At 37.0% G+C, this 7,955-nt stretch overlaps 1 long non-coding RNA gene across 1 annotated transcript; it reads right to left on the bottom strand.

Moving 5' to 3' along the window:
* Positions 1–2,374: 2,374 nt before the first annotated feature.
* Positions 2,375–5,197, bottom strand: LOC140523890 (uncharacterized). The gene is made up of 3 exons (XR_011973503.1): positions 5,145–5,197; positions 4,380–4,462; positions 2,375–4,141 (listed from the first exon to the last, which is right to left on the bottom strand). It is a non-coding gene; the product is annotated as an uncharacterized lncRNA (long non-coding RNA).
* Positions 5,198–7,955: the final 2,758 nt, after the last annotated feature.

Raw genomic sequence — 7,955 nt, 5'->3', positions numbered from 1 at the left:
ACCTTTGTACCAAAAAACCAAATGATGTCCTAAAATCTTATGTTTAATTCTAAGTACCTTAACTGCTGAAATATACAAGGAAGCAAAGTTGAGAGGAGAATATTGAGATAATTATGTTAATGATGATAGCTAGCATAGTGCCTAGTGTATGCCATGCACTTTATAAATATTATCTTATTTGATCCTCATAACAACCCTGTGTGTAGGTGCTATAATTATCTCCATTTTGCAGTTGGGGAAACTGAGATAAATACAGTTATTAAGTAACTGGAACATAATTAATAAGTGTCTGAGGTGGGATTTGAATTCATGATGGGATCATCCTGACTCTAAGCCCAGCATTTTATCTTACTCCATCAACTAGCGGCCTCTGAGGGAGATCCCATAGAAAACCACTCTGAAAGAACTGACTTCCAACTGGAAAGATGAAGATTAAGGATTTAGAACTTAAAGTAGGTCTATGAATTTGTTTTCTCAATATTTTAATAACTGTATTTCAATATAATTGGTTTCCATTGTAATTCTTTGTGTTTCATTTTATGATTTAAACATTATTCTAAAGCATCCTTAGGCTGCATAAGACTGTCAAAAGGGTCCATGACAGGTTAAGAACAACCAGAACTTCAGGGAGATCAGAGATCACCTAGTTATTTTACAGATGAGATGACTGAGGCCTCTTAAAAGAAGTTAAGTGATTTGTCTAAGGTCACACAGGTAACAAGTTGCAGGCCTGACATTCAAACCATGGTTAGAATTTGAACCAGCATCCTCTAACTCCTCTAAGAACACGAACTTCTTTCCAATCCTGAGCAAGAATGTGTCCATGAAGAAAATGATATTCCCCAAATCTGAGCAGATGAGACTAAGAAGCATCCCTTTGGAGAGTGAGAAAAAGTAAATTAAGGGCTCATGAAAGGAAACACTACTAATAGAATAGACAATAAATTAGTAAAACTCATTAACCCAAGATATGACTTAGATTGAAAATGCAAAGAGTTTCAAAGGAAAGCTTCAGACCATTTCCAGGATACCAGAGCCATGATGGATTATTAAGGGAAACCCGGTTGTTTGAGGACACATCCCAAACCTTTGAGGCTGAGAACCATAGGCATTGCATAGCCTGTTCAAAGTAATACAGCCAGTTAGGGATAGCAAGGGTAATAATCCACGTTTCCAGCCTCCCAGTGTAATGTTCTTCCCACTATAATGCTCCAATGTACCCTTGGGTATGGAAAATGTCTTCTAGTTTCATTGTAAAATTTCAGAACCCCTAATAGATGAATCTGAGTAAAGTCAACAGTCTCCAGGTTGCACTCATGTGCAAGTCTCAGTGTGAAGGCATGCAAAGTAGGATCTTTTGCTGTTTTTGTTTTAGTATAATCAAGAGCTTCTGATTAAATCTTGCCTTTATCAATCAAGAGTCTCTACTAGGAGTAAAGTACAGAAACCCAGTTTCTTTAACTTGAATATACATGTGTATATATTTGTACTGTTAATTATTTTCATGTGATTGAGGAAGATCTTCCCCACCCATTAGTGGACCTGGGAAGATCTGTAGGAAGGCCCACACCTTTTGTTAATAAGGCACTTGTTCTCAAGAGTTGTAATGCTGCCTGGCTCTAAAAAATGTATAAAGACTCTGAGATGAGGTTTTACTTTGAGGCTTGCTTAATGGAAGTGTTTGTTTGGCCAGATGAGGCTGTGGAAAGCACCAGAGGAGGAGAGCACCCCCCTACACTTGGAAAACCCAGATGCTGGTTCTTCTCTCTCTAATAACTATGTTTGTATGTAATGTTCAGACAGTTGGATCTGTCTGTTGATTTATGATGTATGTATTGCTTATGTCAGACAGTCGGAAGCCATGTCCGTTGATATGTATTTCTCTGTATTTTCTCTGAAGTTCAGGGTGCTAGCTTTTCCCCCTGAACTAAGTGAATGATTCATGTGCTTCATTAAAATGATTATTAACTGTTCAAAAAAGTTGCCTTTTCTTTCAGAAAAGCAGATCTAAGAACCTGTGATAGCAGGTGTGTATGTTGGGGGACTTGCTTTTACACTCAGCTCAAATTCTACCTTTTGCAAAAAGTCTTTCCCTGTCTTCCCTTTCTGCTAGAGCACTTCCCCTTTCAGACTACCTTCCATGTCCTCTATAATTATCTTTTGTGTACCTATTTATTTCCATATTGTCTTGTCCATTAGAATGTTTATTCTTTAAAGGAAGAGATTTTTTCCCTTTTCTTTTTGTATCACCAGCTCACAGCACAGTGAACAGCAAATAATAATACTTAATAAATTTTTCTTGATTGATGGACTGATTCATTGTCTCCTATGAGTTTATGAGTTTTAAGAGAATGGAAAGTGTCTTCTAGTTTCATTGTAAAATTATAGAACCCCTAATAGATAAATTTGAGTAAAGTCAACAGTCTCCAAATCTGAGAACCAAGCAATACTTTTACCTATAGAACTCTGTCTCCTCTGAATCTGACTCAAAGAATCTAAACTGTCCTCTATTAGCAGCAAGCACTCTTAATGTAATACAATAATTGATATTTATTGAAACTTCAAAAGCTTGGAAGGTGTTTTACAGTATTATCTATCTCATTTGGTCCTCCCAACTATACTGTTTGAGAGATGATACAGCCATTATTATCTCCATTTTTCCAGATAATGATGATGAAATGCATCCTAAAGGCCATTCCTGAAGGTCACTCCTTGCTCCTCAAGACACTGATGCCATGTTGACTGCAAACATATATTCTGGAATGCCAGGATACAAAGGAAGGCTCCCATCCCTTTGTACCTTGAGGGCATCAAGTTTGCAGTGATCACAAGCCCCAAATCTAGAGTACTACGATGCTGAAGAGTCCTCTGGACCTTTCAAACTCACAACTCCTTTCACTGGTCTTCATGAGAAGAGGAGTCCCTGAACTCTCTGGAGATCAAAGAGGCAGAGAGTTGAAGCTGATAGATCTTTTGAATTCCTCTGCAGACAATCAAAGAGCTTCCTCTTCACAAAGTGGTTAACTGACTGGAACTGTCGAAGGTCCACTCATGCTCTGCAGTCCTTTCAACTCACTTCTGTTCTTTGCAATTACAACTCTCCCCAAAGCAGAAAACAGGCTTCTCCATGGCTTTATGTAGGGAGATGCTATTAGAGGCATTCTGCAAATGTTTCAGGTTCTTATTACACAACAACAAAAGAAAATCTAAGTACTAATCATGAACTTTTAAGAAAGACAAAATAATTATCTTTGGTGTTCATTGTGTTGAAAGAATAGGAACACACCTAACAGCACATTTATATGAGGTGTTAAAAACTTGCTAACACTTTCTTCCCACAATATTTGAGTTTGGTGATGAAAATGTTATAAAGAAAATGGATCTGAGTGAATAGGGAGAATATACTGCATTTCACAATGCATTACATGAATTCTCTACTAGTCAAAATTTACAGCACAGAAAATTTCAGAGGATTGCAGATTTAGGACTAGAAGGAACTTTGGAGGCCACCAATTCTAGATCCTTCATTTAATAAGAAAACAGCTAGAACAAATAATATATCTGTAGTCAAAGGACCTGGGTTCAAATCTCTTCTCTGCTGCTTACCTGTGCGATCTTAGAGCTTGGTCAGACATCAAAAACACTAAGGCCAACCACTGCATCCCTGGCCATTGCCAGTCATCTTCACTTTTGTCCTACCTCTGGATTTCAATGACTCTGGAAGACAGAGTGAGGCTAGGACTTTGTGCAACTCTACCTCACTTAAATCCAGTGCATGAGCAGGCCAGGACATCATCTCGTGATGTCACTAGTCTTCTTGAAACTACAGGATGAATAATCATACCTGTATGACCTCAGGCAAGTTATTTAACCTCTCCGGGATTCAGTTTTCTTGAGCTAGAATGATGGAGCAAGGGATCAAAACTAAATGGCCTCTGAGGTCCCTTGTGGGTCTAAATCTACGTACTTTCAGATGAGGAAATCCAGCCCTAGAGAGGATAATTGACTCTCCTAGTATCACGTGGGTAATAAGAGCAAACTTAGATTTGAATAGAAGTTTTCTGATTCTCTATCCAGGGCTCCTTATGCCACACATGGCTGCCTCTCCACGGACAGATGAAAGTGGCCCTTCCAGGAATTCCTAGGAGAAAAAAGATTTATAATCTGGAGACCTCTAGCTAAAAGTTCCTCTTAAAACATGAGTAATACATTCACTCATATGGAAAACTCCTGGAGATACTAGAGTCATTTACCACTGAACCTTCTCAGTAGAACATTTCTGTCACATGATTTTATCCATTGCTCACATATATCTCATCCACTATACATCCCACATCCTTAACCCAATGATTATTTGACTAAAGGTTTTCATTACTCACAGTTGCCATTGTACTTTCCTTTGACTGAATCAGAGTCAACTTGGGCAGGACAAGAAAAGAAAATTAACTTGACCAAACAGATTCTAGATGAGAGGAGAGAGGGAAGGAGGATCATTTGGGTCACCATTTCTAGAAACCATTCCCAATAGCTTTATAATTTCATGTGAGCAAAATTATCTATTTAACTCATGATAATATTTTTAAAAACACTTTGAAATGCTTTAAGTGATATATAAATTCTAGCAGTAGTAATTATTTAATTATATATGTACATAAAAAGCATTAGCATCTCAGTTTTTCTGACTGCCCCTCCTGCATTTGTCACTTTCCAAAAGCTTTTGCACAAACAAAATTAATGTAGCCAAAATGAGAAGGAAAACAGGTTTTGCAGTAAGTTTCTCTAATGAAGGTCTTATTTCTCAAATATATAGGAAACTGAGCTAAATTTTAAAAATAAGAGTCATTTCTCAGTTGATAAATGGTCAAAGGGTATGAACAGGCAGTTTTCAGATAAAGAAATCAAAGCTATCAGTAGTTATATGAAAAAATGCTCTAAAACACTACTTATTAGAGAATTGCAAATTAAAGCAACTCTGAGATACTACTTCATACCCATCAGATTGGCTGAAAGGAAAATGACAAATGCTAGAGGGGGGTTCAGAAAAATTGAGACACTAATGCATTGTTGTTGGAATTGTGAACTAGTCTGATCATTCTGGAGAACAATTTGAAACTATATCAAAAGGACTATAAAATCATACATACCATTTGATGCAACAATACTACTATTATGTCTGCATCCCAAAGAGGCTGAAAAAAAAGGGAAGGGACTTATTTTACAACAATATTTATAACAACTCTTTTTATGCTGGCAAAGTATTGGAAATTGAAAGGATGCCCAGCAATTGGGGAATATCCAAACAAGTTGTGGCAGGTAATTGTGGTGAAGCACTATTGTGCTATAAGAAAGGATAAACAAGATGGTTTCAGAAAAACCTGGGAAGACTTCTATGAATTCATGCAAAGTGAGCAGAACCGAGAAAACATTGTATGCCACAACACCAATATAGTTAGAATGATTGACTGTGAAAGGCTTAGCTATTCTGATCAAGACAAGGAGCCAAGACATTTCCAAAGGACCCATGATGAAAAATACCTCTGCAGAACTGAACTCTGAATGCAGATCAAAGCGCATTTTTTTAAACTTTCTTTATCTCTATTTTTTGTTTGTGTTTTCTTTTGCAACATGGCTAATTTGGAAACATGTTTTACATGCTTTCTTATATGTATTCAAAATCAAATTGCCTGCTTTCTCAAAAAGAGGGGAGGGGCAAGAATTAGGGAGAAAATTTGGAGCTCAAAATTTTTAAAAATTATTGCTAAGAAATTTACATGTAATTGGGAAATATTTAATGAAATAAATAAATTTTTAAAAAGAAACTAAAAATAAGAAATCAAATATATTTCACTTTATTTTCACAACAACTCTTGCATGCTATTCCCATTTTGCAGATGAGGAAGTTAAGGCAGGCAGAGAAGTGTCAGGATCACACAGCTGTAAATGTCTGAAGTCACATTTGAATTCAGGAACTCCAGACTCCAATTCTAAGCACATATGAAGTAAATATAAAATTACTTAGATCAGAAAATCACTTACTACACCTGGGAGAACCAAGATGGGCCTTTGGTAGGGGATGGTATCTGAGATGAGATCTAAGGAAAGGTAGGGATTCCAGGACATGACAGGAAAGAGACATGAGGGGTGGTCCTAGGGGAAGGTATGTGGGTAGAAGGTGGAATATCATCTCTGGGGAATATCAAATGGGCTAATTTGGATGAAATAAAGAGAGCTCATGAGGGAGATAATACTCAAATGCTCAGATTAATTTGTGATCTTACTCATCTATTCATCTTCAAACCCCAGCCAATCCACAAAGCACCTCCTTGAGGAGGTAAGCTCTTTGAGGGCAGGCATTGTATTTTTTTTGCTTGTATTTCTATTCCCACAGTACCTGGAATATAGGACTTAATAAGTGTTTTATTTCTCTATATAAATGACTTGCCAAAGGCCAAGTGGGTCATAAGTGGCAAAGGTAAAATGAGAACCCAGTTTTGTTTCAAATCCAGTTCCAACATTTTGAGTTTCTACTTTTTTTAACAAGATTGAAGTTAGTGTAGTCATATAATGCAATATATTATTGGTAATAATATCAGTGCACAAGAGCTGGTTATCACAATTCTTTCCATGGGAGGGACCACCTTTTTTCAGAGTATATGTTCTAGACAAACTCAGTCAATATATTTCTGCCCACAGGAGGCCCAGTCCATTTGCAAGGGAGATATTCCAAGAAAATGTAGATAAATACCAGAATTTGCCTTCTCCAGTCTTTAGTGGAACATCCCCCATAATCTGTCAATCAATTAATAAGCTTTTTTTATTTTAAAGCCTACTATCTTTTTTGATCCCAGTATAGCTTCTAAAATTATTTCAGTTTTCTCCTATGTCTCCTTATCAACCTCAGATGACTCTGAGCTTTCACATTTCTAACATCATCGTTTTTACAAGAAGATGCCAAGCTTTTTGTACTTGTGCTCCACTGCTTTCCCTTGCCTCCATCTTGTGTACATGTCTTTCTAAGATCCAACTTGGCTGATATGTTCCCTGAGGATGCACTCTTCTTCCCCTTAAACAATCCCTTTTCCTCCTCATTGAAGTTATGCTTTTCTCATTGTGTCTTTAGAATTTCAGTCTGGAGAATTTCCCCTCCCTCTACCTAACTTCACCAATAGGATTTTAGGTTATGGGATACATATCCTTCCTCTGAACACCGTTAATTAGATACCCTACAGATATTTCAAATTCAATATGTACAAAATGGAATTTATGGATCCCCCCCAAAAAAAAGTCCTCCCTGCTTTCTCACTTCCATATTACTCTCAAGAGCACCACAGGCTTTCCAGTTATCCAGGCTTACAAGCGCAAGAAGACTCCAAGTCAGAAATGCTCTAGAATGAGCTCAAGAAGTGATGGTTAAATTTTTATAGTATGAGTTTTAGCACCTTGGAAATCTGCAAGTCCTTTAAGCCAGAATCTGATTTATTGTTCTGATGATTGTCTGGACTTAACCTGATGACAAAGATGATAATAATGTCTATTAAACTGAAAAATATCTGATCAAACATTTTGGGGGGAGAGGTGGAGAAAGCTCATTGTCAAACATTCACCAGCAAACCCTTCGTAAAAGCCCTTCCTTTACATCATGGTAAGATCTTCCAAGAGTGAATGAGGCAAGAGTCAGTGGCTAATGCTGGAAAGCCTTGTGGAATGCCTTTGCAGCTAATTGAAGAGCTTCCTCTTAAATACTTGATTAGTCACCTGGAACCAGTCACAGAACATCCAGGAATTCCTTTGATTCTCAACTCAAATAGCACCTAATCTACGTGACCTTTGCTAGTCCATCAACCTTTGCTTCTAATAATTTTCTTCATAAGAGTGCCTTCTATCTATCTATCTATCTATCTATCTATCTATCTATATATATATATATATATATATATATATATATATATATATAT

The sequence above is a fragment of the Notamacropus eugenii genome, chromosome 2 (assembly GCF_028372415.1).
Source record: "Notamacropus eugenii isolate mMacEug1 chromosome 2, mMacEug1.pri_v2, whole genome shotgun sequence".
NCBI lineage: Eukaryota > Metazoa > Chordata > Mammalia > Diprotodontia > Macropodidae > Notamacropus > Notamacropus eugenii.
The sequence above is the reverse complement of the archived record's forward strand: the minus strand, read 5'-3'. Positions and strand labels throughout refer to the sequence as shown.